Genomic DNA, 16,082 nt, shown 5'->3' on the forward strand with positions numbered 1-16,082 from the left:
AGAACAAGAACAAAATATTTTAAAGTTTGTTTGGAAATACAAAAGACCCAGAATAGTCAAAGACATCCTGGAAAAGAAAAATGGAGCTGGAGGAATGAGGCTCCCAGACTTCAGACTATACTACAAAGCAACAGTCGCCAAAACTGCATGGTACTGGCACAAAGACAGAAATATAGATCAGTGGAACAGGATAGAAAGCCATGCACCTACAGTCAACTCATCTATGACAGAGGAGGCAAGACTATACAATGGAGAAAGGACAGCTTGTTCAATAAGTGGTGCTGGGAAAACTGGACAGCCACATGGAAAAGAATGAAATCAGAACACTCCCTAACACCATACACAAAAATAAACTCAAAATGGATTAAAGACCTAGATACAAGACCAGATAGTATAAAACTCTTAGAGGAAAACATAGGCCAAACACTCTCTGACATAAACGACAGCAACATCTTCTCAGATCCACCTATCAGAGTATTGACAATAAAAACAAAAATAAACAAATGGGACCTACTCAAACTTCAAAGTTTCTGCACAGCAAAGGAAACCCTAAACAAATTGAAAAGACAACCCACAGAATGGGAGAAAATCTTTGCAAGTGAATCGACTGACAAGGGATTAATCTCCAAGATTTATACACACCTTCTGCATCTCCATACCAAAAAAACAAACAACCCCATCCAAAAATGGGCAGAAGATCTAAACAGATAATTCTCCAAAGAAGACATACAGATGGCCAAGAAACACATGAAAAGATGTTCAGCATCACTCATTATTAGAGAAATGCAAATCAAAACCACGATGAGGTACCACCTTACACCAGCCAGAATGGCCATCATCCAAAAGTCTACAAACAATAGTGCTGGAGAGGGTGTGGAGAAAAAGGAACCCTAGTACACTGTTGGTGGGATTGTCAATTGGTGCAACCACTGTGGAAAGCAGTATGGAGATTCCTCAGAAAACTAAACATAGAACTACTATTTGATCCGGTAATCCCACTCCTGGGCATCTATCCAGAGAAAACCATGACTCGCAAAGACACATGTACTCCAATGTTCATTGCAGCACTATTTACAATAGCCAAAACATGGAAACAACCTAAATGTCCATCGACAGAGGAGTGGATCAAGAAGAGGTGGTACATATACACAATGGAATATTACTCAGCCATCAAAAAGAACAAAATACCAGCATTTTTAGCAACATGGATGGACCTAGAAACTATCATGCTAAGTGAAGTCAGCCATACAATGAGACACCAACATCCAATGCTTTCACTGACATGTGGAATCTGAAAAAAGGACAGATGGAACCTCTTTGCAGAACAGATGCTGACTCACAGACATTGAAAAACTTATGGTCTCTGGAGGAGACAGTTTGGGGGTGGGGGGATGTGCCTGGACTGTGGGATGGAAATCCTGTGAAATTAGATTGTTATGATCATTATACAACTACAGATGTGATAAATTCATTTGAGTAATAAAAAATATGAAAAAAGAAATTTAAAAAAAACTGCAAAAAAAAATATTCCATTGCTTTGTAAAATTACACTGACTGAGGTTCACATAAAAATCACCTAATCTAGTCTGCAATGGAGTTCAGAGGTTTTCCTGAATCAGATGTAGATAATACTAACATGTATTATCATGCTAACATGATATTATTATCATGATATTATTTATTAACATATTAACCTATTAACATGTAATATCATGGTTGGTTTCGAGTGCCAGAAATTCAAATGGAACCAGTTTCCACAATAAGGGAAACTTATCAGAAGGCTACTTTTCTAACCTCAGGAAAGACAAAGGTACAATTAAGCTTCAGAGATAAGTAAACAAAGCAGATGCTGTTTCCAGGAGCCCCTCTTCTTATCTTGTCTTTCTGTTTTCCTTGGCCTCCCCCAGTGTCATCTTCTACTACAGACTGGCTTCCTCTATACTGTATGAAACAGTTGCCAGTAATACCTTAGCATCACCTCCTGTAACTACCATCCTTGGTTTTGAGTGGTTTTTTTTTTTTTGGTTTTTGTTTGCTTGGCTGGGCCCATGGCATGCAAAAGTTCCCAGGCCAGGGATAGTACCCACGCTGCAGTGTTGGATCCTTAACCCTCTACACCACAATGGAACTACATACTTTAGTTTTATTTGAAAAGCATGGATAAATACTTTAGTTACTTAGTTTAGGTCAGGTGTCTAATAATGTGTCAGTCAGTTGTGTACAAGAGAAAGGGTTCATATAAATTAAAATGGTCCCTAAGGGACCAACCTGTATATTAGGGCCCTTGGCTATAGGGAAAGGAAATTATAAGCCAGGGAGACATCACAATTAGCATCTATTACATTTGACCTTTAGATGAGTTAGGAATTTTGAGAGAAAAGTTTCTACCAAAACTTAAATATTAAACATTAAATGCTGGGTACTTAATGGAATAAGCTTCAATTATCTAGAAAACTGTACTTATTTGGGGCATTTCATTGTTTAATGATTTGGGACAAGAGATATTTTAGTTGAAACATTTTGCCAATAGTGTCTTAGAATTATCAGAGCATTATGTTGCTAAACCAATCAAGTGGCCTAGAAAAACAAAGCCCTTTCAGATGTGAATGAGATCCTAGGGAAAAACTGAGTCCTTGATAAAATGGCATTTTTGTAAAATATTCCAGTGACTGTTTCCTCTCCTAGCTCAATTGTTCTGAAGCATTCGTTTATAAGTTGATGTAGACGTGGGTAATATTATTGTAATACTGAGGTAGAAGGCAAAACTTGGTAAGAGTAATACATGGCAATGTACGTTAATCATCAGAAGAGACTTAAAATGTATGCTCCAATGACATGGCTGTATAGATACAGTTCTCAACTGGAAAACTATTTATGTGAAAATTCAAGGAGCTGCCACTAAGAGAGAGTTTATGCCGAAGGCAAATTGTCAAATCTGAGCTGTAAGGCCTAAAAGCTGGTCTTGGACAGATTAAAAAAACACACAGCAAATAGACTGCATTGTTGTAGGCTGAAGCTCATTTTCAAAAATACATTGCTCAGCACTAAAGTGGACAGTCTAATCAGTTCCTCTGCAGAAACAGCAAGATTTTTACAAATGAAAGAAAATCTACAGAGATGAAGCTGTGACTGGAAAATTTGATCCACATGGTTGTATTTTTAGATCTGTCAAAGACTGACCTCCGTTTGCAGTTTTTCTAGCAATAGTTTAATGTAAAATTAGCCTATATGTAGCATTTCTACATTTCATGGAGTTTAAGCTATGTGTTATACTTTATCTATTATTTCTCAAAAGGTCAAATATCCCCTTTACTCATTGCAAACACTCCTTTTTAAGCTATGCAAATGGTAATTAGTCTCTTCTGCATACATTTTGTGTCAGATTCTGGTTTGTTAACCTAAAATCTTTATCCGTGATAGGAAAGTTTGGTGGAAATTTACTGAGGATGAAATGGACTATTTTGTTACCTTCAAACTATCTGAAGGGTAAAGAGATGGTGAACATATGGAGAAATTCTCACCACTGGAATCCAAACAAGAATATTTCTTATTTTTTCATCAGTATGTGGGAAAATCTTGAGTGTGGAAAAATAGTGACTTCTCCATATTTAAAAGCAACACAATCTGGTTGTTTTCACAGGCATATCATTATTATTTCACAGATAAGTGAATATATAAGTGTATCAACACATATATTCATGCGCGTGGGTAAGTAACATGGTGACCGGTGGGGAGAATAGTTCTAGAATAAAACCATTACCCTATTTTAAACTATGCTTTTACTAAACCTATTATCGGCAATTCAGTTGACAATCATATTACTGTGTGATATTCAAATGTCAAATGCATATCTCATTTTCAACTAAGACCATTACATCATGCCTTGTCAAATGCACTGAAATATGGCTAGGTCTAGCTCTGATTAGATAAGGGACCTCATGCTGGTGTTAGCAAATCCAACCTCAGGGATTGATTCCCAAGCTGAGGGAAATGGCAAAGTTATTATTGATGATGGTGCCAAAGCTAACAGGTTTCACATGTCCTTCATGAACATATGGTTACAGCCCCAACAGCGACATCGTTAAGAGCCATTTGTTCAAGTGTCCTAGAATCATTTCTGAAAATAAAGGTGAAAAATCCATGAATTGTAAATACCCACCGATGTGGAAGTTGGTTCAACTCATTGTAGGTTGCCTAGTTCATTGCACTTACTGGAATCATATGAAAAATAATCATTTATGTATGTGTAGAAGTTTGTCTCATTACAGAAACTATATAACATGTACATAAGAATCCAAGTCTAAGGTTTGAGTCTGTGCTCTGTACAGTTCCAGTTGTATGATGTTGGCAATGTTCTTAATTTCTCTAAACATCAATTCTTCTACACAATTGCAATTATTGAGAAAATTAAATGAAATGGTGTATGGCTGATAAATAGCAGCTCTTCCTGTCATGTTATTTAGCATTTTATGCGATGTGTAGGGTATGGATCATAGCTTTGTTCTAGATCAAGAAACAGACCTCTTGAAGGAAAGTGGCCTGTCCAAGGTCATGTGGCTAATAAGGATGAAAGAGAATCAAATTCAGGTCTCCTGGTTTGAAATCCAGTATTCTTAAAGTGTCTGTAGAGGAATAGAAACCCTGTAAATTAGACTATAATTAAGGTACTGCCATACATACAGGGGCAAAATGATATAGTGAATTGGTCCAATTACCTCAATAATTCAAGCCCAATGGTACCAAAATGCTTTTATGTAGTATGTCTGAATATTTCAGGCCAAATATCTGAATAATTGCCCAATTATTCATATTTCGAATATATGTACAAATCTGGTCTTTTGTGGGGGAGGGGATGGGGACAAGCTTTGAATCATGTCTCCAATCTTTCCAACATAAATAGAGAGTATTAGTTTTCATTTTCCCCTTCTAATTTGTTTCAAAATCTAGTGGCTTTTTTAAAAAATTAAATTGAAGTTTGTGGATAAATGGGAAAATCTTTACTGAAATATGGTACTTCCAACTGTAATTTTGGTTTGAAATAGGCTGCTTAAAAACACTTCATATAGGAGTGACAAGCCATGGCCTTTGTGGGTGCATATTGGGGGTGGGGCATAGTTCAAAATCCTTTTAGCTTTTATTCTAAGTACAGAATCAAATTCTGATCTTGGAGAAAATGTTTCAATTCCATTAAAAAGGATTATATTCATATTGGTTCAAGACAATTCTGATACTAGGAGTGGGCCAAAATTACAGTGATTTGACACTAAAAGAAACCCGCCTTTCTTCTTTTTTCTGATCTTTACAAAACATATACCTATTTCAAGGTAAGATTAAGTTCTCTGCTTATATTTCCTTAGCTACAGCCCTGAAGTGAACATAATATCAGCATTAAAATAGAAGTCAGTATAGTTCAGAAAACAGCTAACAAAAGGGTTTTTTACCTATAGAAATACACATCAATTAAAATATATTGGGCATAGTTAACATCTAGTGACTGTCCTCAAAAAACTGTCAGTCTACCATTTTTTATTGTTTTATAATAAATATAGTGCTTAGCAGAATGGGGGGAATAACATTACCATGGATTGACAAGCCTATTGTATTTGAACAGGTACTGTGAGAAAGCAAGTGTCTTTGTTCGCCATGAAGTCTGCCTTGTAGAATGACCCCTACAGATGAAGAAGGAAGAGGTTCAGATGCAATTAGGGACCATTTGAAAGGCGATGCTCAGTATAATTATGCAGGAGTAAGTTCCTCTGCAATAGTGTGCCCACACTCATTATGGTCACCAGTAAGTCCTCTGCCCCTCTGGTCAGCATCCAGGTCTTTGCTCTAAAGCCTGGCCAAACTGAACGGCAAAAAAAGATCTCCTCAAATGAGGCAATAGGAGTGTGCCCCAAGCAGATAAGATCACCACTTTCCTGGGTTTGTTAAGTCCTATCTTTGGAAATTTCAACCTGCTTTTAATAGTCTCTGTACTCTGCCACTCCAGGTAGTCATACCCTTGAGTGTGAAGTGGAGGAGGGGCAGAGCCTTTAAAGTTTGATGAGAGAAGAGCCCTACACACAGTAGAACCTCAATAGACCTTTATTGACTGGACATGAAAGAAAGTCTAAAAATCAGAAAACAGAAAGTAATAGAATAGGGAGTGGTTACGGCTTATTTTTTAAAGGGGGAAAAATACTTTTAACCTTCCCTTGCACAAAGCATGATCTGAGACCATTTTTTTTTATCTTAATCTAGAAAGGCCACATTATGAATCAAATAATTCAGAAGGAAAAAAAAGTTTACAAAACTATGATTATAAAGATGCTGATAAAAAGAGGATTTTATTTAAATAAGCTGTATTTTCTATACACTTTTGCCCCCAAATTCTACTTCTAAGAATGTTTTTCTAAGGAAATAATCATATATGTGACAAAAGAACTTCAACAAAAATAAAAATAGGGGACTGGTTAGAAATATCACAACACATGCATATATACAATGAAAAAACTGCACCCATTAAAATAGTGTCCTTGAAAATTTTAACTCAGTCCATACATACTTGTTTAGTTCTTTTATTAAAATTTTTATTGTAGTTGATTTACAATGTTCTGTCAATTTATGTTAGACAGCAAAGTGACCTAGTTATACATCTATATACATTATTTTTCTTATAATATCTTTAGTTCTTACTGTTAGATGGATGCTGGCTGGGCACTGACATAGTAATATCTGCTTTCAAAGACCTCACACTCTAGCAGTAAGACAAAAATGGAAATAATTACTTATTTATACTTAGACAAGTGTGGTTATTCTATGTTAATTCAGTTAATATATATTAACTGAAAAAAACAGGCTAGAGGACATTATGCTTTTGATTTTATTAAATACACACACACACACACACACACACACACACACATGCATATGTATATTCTCACATACACACACAAATATACACACACATTGCACCTGTTAGCTATTGCTGCATAATAAACCATCCAAAATAACAATAATTTATTATCACTCATGCATTTTCACCTCACTACTGGTATGTGAATTGGCTGGAACAGCTCTGCCCCACATGTTTTTCATCCTCCTTAGAACAGTGTGCTAGTCTGAGCATGACCCTTTTATGGTAGTAACAGAGGTACAAAGGAAAAAACAGAAACCAAGGAGGTTTCTTTAGGTGAAAGCTTAGGAATATACAGTGAAAAATGTAGAAAAATTGTAAGACACCTGGGCACAAACATTAGTTACCTGAATGAAAGGATTACATAATTTTCAATTTCTTCTCTTCATTTTTTCTGAAACTTTCAACAACAAAAGTGTATTTTTTTAATCAAATGCCAACAAAAACTTCTTTTAAATATTTTATCAAACTGGGAGTTCCCTTTGTGGCTCAATGGTTAATGAACCTGACTAGGATCCATGAGGATGCAGGTTCAATCCCTGGCCTCGCTCGGTGGGTTAAGGATCCTGTGTTGCCATGAGCTGTGGTGTAGGTCGCAGATGTGGCTGAGATCCTGCATTTCTGTGGCTGTGGTGGAGGCCGGTGGCTACAGCTCCAACTCAACCCCTAGCCTAGGAACGTCCATATGCCGTGGGTGCGGTCCTAAAAATAGCAACAACAACAACAACAAAATATATATATATACACACACACACATATACATATATATATATATATCAAACTGATATACATTCCCTATTTCTTGTGTTCCTTTTTATAATTACTCATATAGCAGGGAGGCCAACTGGAGGAAAAAAGACAATATTTTATGTCTATTCATATGTTAAAAAATCATAATTACAAAGCATGTTGCCTGGCCTGGCCTTTCGGTAAAAACTGTGCAACTAGTAAACTTAAATTGATAGAGAATGATGAGGTTAATATCATCCATGTTTATGTATTTACTTTATATTTTAAAAAACAAACACTTAAAGGAATTTCAGTTGGTTGACAAAAAGTTAACAATCTCCTTAAATTTACTTTTCTGTCCATGTGCACAACCAGATGCTTTGTAATGGTAGGAAACCTTGAGATGCTATTATTGCTTTTCAAAGGATGTGTTAACCTTTATCTCAAAGCATGCCTCTTAGTGGCACATAAAAGCAAGGTTTTCTGTCCCATCCTTATTTTTTACTTTCTTTTCTTGTGCAAGTGGGTGTTTTTTTCTTGTCCTATTGACTGGTTTAGGAAGTTCTTTTCCCTCCTTTTTTGGTACCATAATTAGATTGAATGGTTGATGTTTCTAGTGAATCATTCCACCAATTAGGCTAAAATATTAAAAGACAAGTAACTTGAGAAGGAAACTCATATTTCTATAGCACTTTGCAGCAGATGTATCCTATTTACTGCTTTATTTTATTGCTTAATGACTGGATCTGAAGTAATTGCACCATTTGACAGATATTTATTTGTAAAATGTGATTCATTCAGTCAGACACTTTTAGAATGATTTTCATGCCAAGTGTTAAAACTGTGTAGTCTTGAGTAGCTCTTTCAGAAGATGCAAACACACATGTAAATGCCATGCATCAAGCACGTCTACTTTCTGCTCTTTTTTATTACAGAAATATTCCAGTTGACAAGGAGTGCTAGTGAATAGACGGCAGGGACTTCTGGACTTTAATCAACCGCAATCACTGGCAGGTTCAGAATTAATTTCCTAACCATGAATCACCTGCAGACAATGAATCACATTCTAGAGAATTTTGCCAAGCAAAACAAGCCATCATGCCCTGTACAACTTTTGACGATGGGACCATGGAAACTCATTTGACTAACATAGTTGAAATAGTGAAAAGAAAAGGGGTAGAGAATGGTGGCACAAGCTATCAGTGTCTGGTGACTTTCAGCTTCACAAAGGCAAAGGAATCAAGAGTTTAGCATGAAAACACGCTTTCTGAAACGGTCTACTCACTGGTGGGATTCTAGCCCTAAATTCTAGCTGATGAGAATCAAGGTAAAGGATCCTTTGCTAATATTTTTTTGGCTGTGACATTTATAACACAGACATTGGAACTTTTGTCTTCACTGAAGCATTAGAAACTTTTTCTTTGGTTTCTGATTCAGACACTTTCTCTCTATGGAAAGAGAAGATGAGAAAAATTAAAAAAATATGTAGATAACACAGATGTAGAAGTACTTTTGAAAAAAATAGCCAAGTCACTTATATACTTAAATTATTGGTATGATTGGCTCCATTTTCCATTTTCTCTTCCAGGTGTCCAAATGAAGGAGCCTATGACCTTTATTTATTTCTAGACATTATTAAAAAGTTGGGATAGGAGTTCCCGTCGTGGCGCAGTGGTTAACGAATCCGACTAGGAACCATGAGGTTGCGGGTTGGGTCCCTGCCCTTGCTCAGTGGGTTAACGATCCGGCGTTGCCGTGAGCTGTGGTGTAGGTTGCAGACGCGGCTCGGATCCCGCGTTGCTGTGGCTCTGGCGTAGGCCGGTGGCTACAGCTCCGATTTGACCCCTAGCCTGGGAACCTCCATATGCCGTGGGAGCGGCCCAAGAAATAGCAACAACAACAACAAAAAGACAAAAGACAAAAAAAAAAAAAAGTTGGGATAAATTTTAGTTGTAAGACATGCCACAAAATAATTAGCATTATACATAATATCATCACAAAAATAATTGATCACTTAAAAAGGAAATATTTGTATTGGTAAATTTGATTAATTTCAAACTATATCAAGTAAACAATATACAACTAAAAATGAAAGACGGGGCAACTCAGATAGCCCCAAATTATGCATTATGGTGCAAAAAAAATGAAGAATAAATAGAAAATTATTATCTGAAAGAACAGTAAATAATAAGATTTTCTGAACACATTATTAGACAAATATAAGAAACTCAAAGCTAGACAATACCCTCGTTCATAAACTGGCTGGGATTTTTTTTGATTGATCATTACTACCAACTAAATATACCATTATAGATTCATCCAATTTTGGCATATGAAAAAAAGAAGGAAGATTCATGTCATATGGCACAGAGTGTAATAATTTTCCTGACAGGCAATCAATATTTCATTTTAGACCATGAAAATGGGTAAATCGGGTTATAAAGTATCCATTGTTACTCTCTTTAGCCAGGTGAATGGAACACATTAACTATTATTTTATTGAGTGATGCTAGCTGGAATTTTTGTCTTTGATTTGTATACCATTCTCTGTCATTCACAGGCTGCTGTCTACAGATCTATTCATTGCCTTTCACTTACTGATGCCCTCAGCACCTGGGTTTACAATTCCCCCCTCTTCCACAGGTTCTGCTATCATTTTGAGTGCCTGGGAAGATATGTGTTCAACTCAAAAAAATCTTCACTCGCAGAGTGCTGACCATATCTCCAGTGACTTCCTTTCCTGTGCAATGCATTCACCACTGAGTTATAAATCTGGGACCTTACTCTTTCCCTAAAACCAGTCTAGCTCTTAAATTGTAAATACAGAATCTACAGTGATTTGATCCAAAACCCTTATTCTCTGACTGTTGCTTAATTATTTCCAATACATCAGTTTTTCATCTCATTTTTATGCCACTTAGCAAACACTTATCAAGAGAACACTCTTGATAGCCTGCATTGTTTTAGACACTGGATTTCCTAGAGTTAACACAGAAATTAAAGAAGCTTGCTTTTATGAATCTACTGTATCTTCCTTTTCTACACAGTTTAAGTTTCACGGTCCATCATTTCAACAACTCTGTTAACATCCTTACTACTTTTCTTATTATTCTTCCATTATCTACTGGCAGAAGCCCAAGCCTAGAGAACTCCAACCATCTCCCTTTCAGCATATTTATCTCAGTGACTGAATGTAATTTGGAGGAAATCACGTAACCGTGCAGATAAATGCCACAATAAATTAATAGTCTTCACAATAACAGTGGGGCCCTCACCACTCCCCAGAAATCCTTTCTCCTATGTTTTCCTAGATTCTTTGGTACTTATTTCAAACAACAAGCTTCATAATGTTGGCATTCAGGGCAAGCAGTTCCAAATGGACCCACAAATCAACTCTGTAATTCATGTGGTGACTAAAAGATAATGGTGATTATTATCACTGCAGAACATCTGGAAGCATCCTTCCTTAACTAATCAGGGCTCGGAGACTGAGGCAAATAGGAGAGGTCCCAAGCCTTGTTTGGGGTGGAGCAACTGATTTGCTTTGTTTCAGAGTTAAACATTTTCTTGAGTCTAACTTTAAATTTCAGCTTATATTCAGCAAAAATAGTTATAGTAAGAAGTCTCCAAGTGTTATCTATTTAGAAGGAACAAACATACATAACTTCCCTAAGCTATCTGACCAGCTGCTATCATACAAGGTGATTAATGGTGTCCCCAAGCTTAGTTATTTGACATCTTTGTGCCTTAGTTGTCCATAAAATATACACAGTAGAACAAACTTAATAGGGCTATTGTAAGGATTGGGTGGGAAAACATGTGTAAAGTGTTTGAAACACTTCCTGGGCTCTCATAAGCACTGAGAAAATGTTAGCTATTAGATGCTGATCCTATTTCCATCTATAATTCTGACACCATCTCTGTCCATTCTGCCACACCAAATTTCTTTAAAATGCTGCCCATGTGACCTCCATGTTCTTACCCCTCTGCCATCTCTTCACATCACCATTCCTCCAAATCTGCTCTTACAGTGGTCACCAGTAGCTCACTTGACATTAAATTCTCAACACTTTCCCCCTGTTCCTTATTTTGTTGATATATTTAGCCATCATCTGACACTAGCAACCACTGTCTTCTTCCTGAAACAATCTCTCTTAAGCTTATATACAGAGACACAAACCTTGATTCCTCCTATATTTCATGTTACACCTTCTTACCTCCTTCTTTGGAATTCTTGTCTACCTACCTTTTCAATGATGTTCTTCAAGATCCTATCTTAGAGTCTTTCTGTTTTCACTCTATGTACTTTTCCCTGGTGTATCTAATATACTCTCATAGGATTATCATTTCTATTCTTTAGGGTGACGGCTAAGCTACTATGAAAAGAAGAGTGGCCTAAAGAATGAGGTGTATCTCCTTCCAAGAGTGAAGGTGCACATGGTCCAAGATGGCAGCAACCTTGTTCCACACTGTCAACCCAGTGACTCAGGTTCTTTTGTCTTGCTGCTCTGCATCCTTGACTCTTCTGCATCATTGTTGCCTGCTGTTTGAAGCTGGCTTTCTGTTTAGGTCAGGTATCTGAGGAAGGAGGAAAGAAACAAGGATGTTCAGGAGTAGGGACTATTCTTTAAACCAATGACATGGAAGTTGCATCTTGGAAGTTGACGCCAAATGATGAGATGGCTCCACAGTGAAAGCTGGGAAATGTGGACTTTGGTTGGGCACATCCTCAGAGAGAAGAGGGAGAGGATTTCAGTGGACAACTAGCAGTCTCTGCCACACCATCTATAATACAAAGGCTAGAAATGCTTTATCCTCAGTCCAGAACCCTTTCCTCAGCTTCAGACTCAAACATCTACCTGCTTACTAAACAGTTCCACCTCAATCTCCCACTTACACCTTAAGTTCAATGTTTCTCAAATAGATTTTATAATCCTTTACAGCCCGTGATCCCCATACGCCATTTAACCACAAATGAGTCCTTTTCCCTTTTTCCTATCACAGCAGTAGAAACACCACAGACTTCTCCCAAAGAGACGATTTCACATCATTCTTCACTCTCTGCCTCCATCTTGCTTGAACTCCCCTCTATATCAAACCTATCACAGTGGCCTATTGATGCTCTGTTCTAAACACCTCTCAAATCTTCAGATCACTGCCAATTTATTACTTTGATTATGTCTCTACCTTCCATTGTTATCTCAGTTAAATTTATGAATATTCACTTTCTGCACCAATTTGATTTCTTGGTTTTGACAAGAATTCACATAGAGCAGGACCTTAAGTTCTAAATATAGTTGGCATATTGACTAGCAAAAGTTTGGAGAGTGGGAGATTAATATAAATATTTATCTGGGGAGTTTCCATCATGGCTCAGTGGTTAATGAATCCGACTAAGAACCATGAGGTTGTAGGTTCGATCCTTGACCTTGCTCCGTGGGGTAAGGATCCAGTGTCGCCATGAGCTGTGGTGTAGATTGCAGATGTGGCTCAGATCCCACGTTGCCATGACTCTGACAAAACCTTGGCAGCTACAAATCCGATTAGACCCCTAGCCGGGGAACCTTCATATGCTGCAGGTGTGGCCCTAGAAAAGGCAAAATAAATAAATAAATAAAATGATAAAAAAAAATTTATCTGAGTACCCTCACTCCTGAACTGAGACACTATAAGCTGCACAAAGGATAATGTGGGTGTCAAGGGATTCCTTATCCTCTACAGTAATGACCACCCAGTCCTCTTAAAATATAAATCTAATCTTACCACATATGAAACTTTTCAATGGCTTCCTACTGCCTGTATAATAAAGTCCAAATTCTTAGCATGGCTGAGAGGTCTTCCATATTCTGGTTTCTACTTAATGCTTTCCCTTCTCATCCTGAACTTTTGACTCCAGACACAGATAATCTCTTTTGGTATCTTGCATGTTTCATCTCTCCCTCATCTTAAGGCCTTTGCATATGACAATCCATTTGACTAGAACTCACTTCCTTAACCTTGATCCTTTTTCCTGACTCACTCCAGCCATCCCTCAGACAGCAGTTGAATTATCATGTCTTCTAGGAAGTCAGGGTACTCTTACTTGCAGATGAGATTATGTGCCTTTTGCTATTTGTCCCAACAGCACCTGGCACTTACTCCCTGTAACACTAGAAAACTTTGTTATAATTGCTTTCTTTCATCTATTTCCCCATTAAGAATGTAAACTCTGTGAAGACATAAATTATTCTGCTCATTGTTGAACCTGCAGAGATTGGATAGAGTTCAGAATGTAACAAATGCTTAATAAACATTTATTAAATATTCATTTAATACTTGGATATGTGAGTAGTTTGAAGTGTGAGGAAAAGTACTACAAAATGAGTACTGAGTCATGAGCTAAAATGACTGATGTCAGGACAGATATGGAATCGTCAAAGTCTACCTGGGCTTTGGTTTCCTTCCCTTGCCTGTCTTCTCGTACAGTCAAGGCACGAGCTCTTGCCTTAGCTGCTCGGTCTGGTTCCTGGAGATTTACTAGGTAAGAGTTTGAGGTGGTGATGAGCACAGACATTAACCCATCAGCTGGTCTGACTCTTCATTCTGAGCCATACCTCTCTCTGGGGCACTTGTTCTAGGAAACAGTCTCAGCCATGGGGGCAATCAATCACCAGGGACTACTAATAAGTAACCACCAATGCTTATTAGCTGCCCTTCTTTTTTCGGCTGCACCTGCAGCAGGTGGAAGTTCCTGGGCTAGGGATCCAACCCACGCCACAGCTGTAACCAGAACCACAGCAGTGACAACCCCGGATCCTTAACCCATTGAACCACAAGGGAACTTCAGCTGTCTTCACTTTTGTTAGAGCAGACTCGGTGTCATCTCTATTACAACATCATCCTTACCACTTTCTTACCATTTTTCATTCTGATGTTTTCTGGAATAGGAAAAAAATGATGCCGTCTGTGTCAGAACTGACAGATCACCTAGTTGTCTGGTTTTAAGAATGGAGGTAAGTGTGGTTTTCCTTTTCATATAAATTAATGCAATTTTATTCAGAGAATACGGAATTGACAGGTATTAGTCAAACCAGAGCAGGCTAAATTTAACACTGACCCACTAGAAGCAGGCAAAGGGAAAACTCTGTAGGCTAAGGAAAAGTCTCAGGATTGAGCTAGGCAGGGTTGTATTGCTACAAGAGAAGAATGGAGTTGTCTTTTGAAGACCTGTGGGTCCAAAGGAACTGCATTTAACTTCTCCAGTTAAGGAGAAACAGCAATTTTCCCAGTGGGTTCTAGTAGATATAAATTCCAGGTAAGTGTCTGTTACCTTTAAGAAGGAATATGGGTGATATCATCATAGGGCTGAGTGTAATCATGAATTTTTTGCAAGGACATTTAGGGGCCTGACTGCCCATATATACGCTAGTAATATACCAGTCTGTCTTTTTTTTTTTTTTTTTTTTTGTCTTATCTTTTTGTCTTTTTTTTTGGCCTTGCCCATGGCATATGGAGGTTTCCAGGCTAGGTGTTGAATTGGAGCTGTAGCTGTTGGCCTACACCACAGCAATACCAGATCTGAGCCACATCTGTGACCTCACCACAGTTCACAGTAAAGCAGGATCCTTAACCCACTGAGTGAGGCCAAGATCGAACCTGTATCCTCATGGATACTAGTCAGATTCGTTTCCACAGAGCCATGATGGGGGCTCTCATACCAGTCTTTTAAAATGATTTTGATGGGAGTTCCCTGGTGGCCTAGTCAGTTAAGGATCCTATGTTCTCACTGCTGCAGTTCAGGCTGCTGTGGCACAGGTTTGATCCCTGGTCCAGCATGGTGAAAAAAATAAATAAAATAAAAGGCCTCTTTATTTAAAAAAAGTTATTACTAAAATTAATCACATTGTTATGTTTCAAATATAATATTAAGTCCTACGTTCAACTGGTGCTACATTGCAGTAGCCAGCTTTTAATTTCAGACCTCCAGACTTAAATTAACTTAGTGGACACTTTATGTCCAAATAGTGAAAGTCCCATTGCAAAGTGGAATTTTCATGGAGTAAAACACTAGGCCCTGAAATGCAACTATCTCAGGAGCCCCTGCCAACATAGCATATGTGTATCTAAGAGAAAGAAAAAAGAAATAGCCCTCCTTTGGGCTACTTCTTTCAGCAACCTCATAAAAAAAACCATGTTTACTTTAACCTGTCCAGTGCCTGATCCTACCTGGCATTCCTGTGTTTTTGTACTTGGAGATGCCTAGATCATGGACAGGAAATGCTTGGTATGTTCCAGAATGAAGAGTCCACAGAGATATGATGAAGAAAATTCTTGAGAGTTTTGCATGTCTCACTTTAAAAATCTCAGGTCCTTCAGACCCAAACACAGACAAGAATTCTTACTTAATTGCATTATTCTTCCCTTTGGTTTGTTTGCTGTGTTTGTGGTTCTTATTGTGCTCATTTGTTTGTCTTTT

The 16,082-nt window shown here is 37.6% G+C and overlaps 1 protein-coding gene across 2 annotated transcripts in view; it reads left to right on the plus strand.

Annotated features, from left to right (window-relative positions):
• The window catches only part of EGFEM1 (EGF like and EMI domain containing 1), a 688,205-nt gene extending 674,271 nt beyond the window's left edge, over positions 1-13,934 (plus strand). The window contains exons 18-21 of one of the 2 annotated variants that reach the window (XR_014824261.1): positions 5,612-5,746; positions 8,563-8,954; positions 9,216-9,269; positions 9,562-9,648. The gene's annotated coding sequence lies outside the window, so the exon portion shown is untranslated. Of the gene's footprint in view, positions 1-5,611; positions 5,747-8,562; positions 8,955-9,215; positions 9,270-9,561; positions 9,649-11,987 lie in introns of those variants that run through there. The other variant, XR_014824260.1, reaches the window with a different exon arrangement.
• The last annotated feature ends 2,148 nt before the right edge of the window (positions 13,935-16,082 follow it).

The sequence above is a fragment of the Sus scrofa genome, chromosome 13 (genome assembly GCF_054392235.1).
Source record: "Sus scrofa isolate SSC_HxYL_T2T_F1_AM1 chromosome 13, Sscrofa_HxYL_maternal_Yorkshire_Landrace_v2.0, whole genome shotgun sequence".
Classification (NCBI taxonomy): Eukaryota; Metazoa; Chordata; class Mammalia; order Artiodactyla; family Suidae; genus Sus; species Sus scrofa.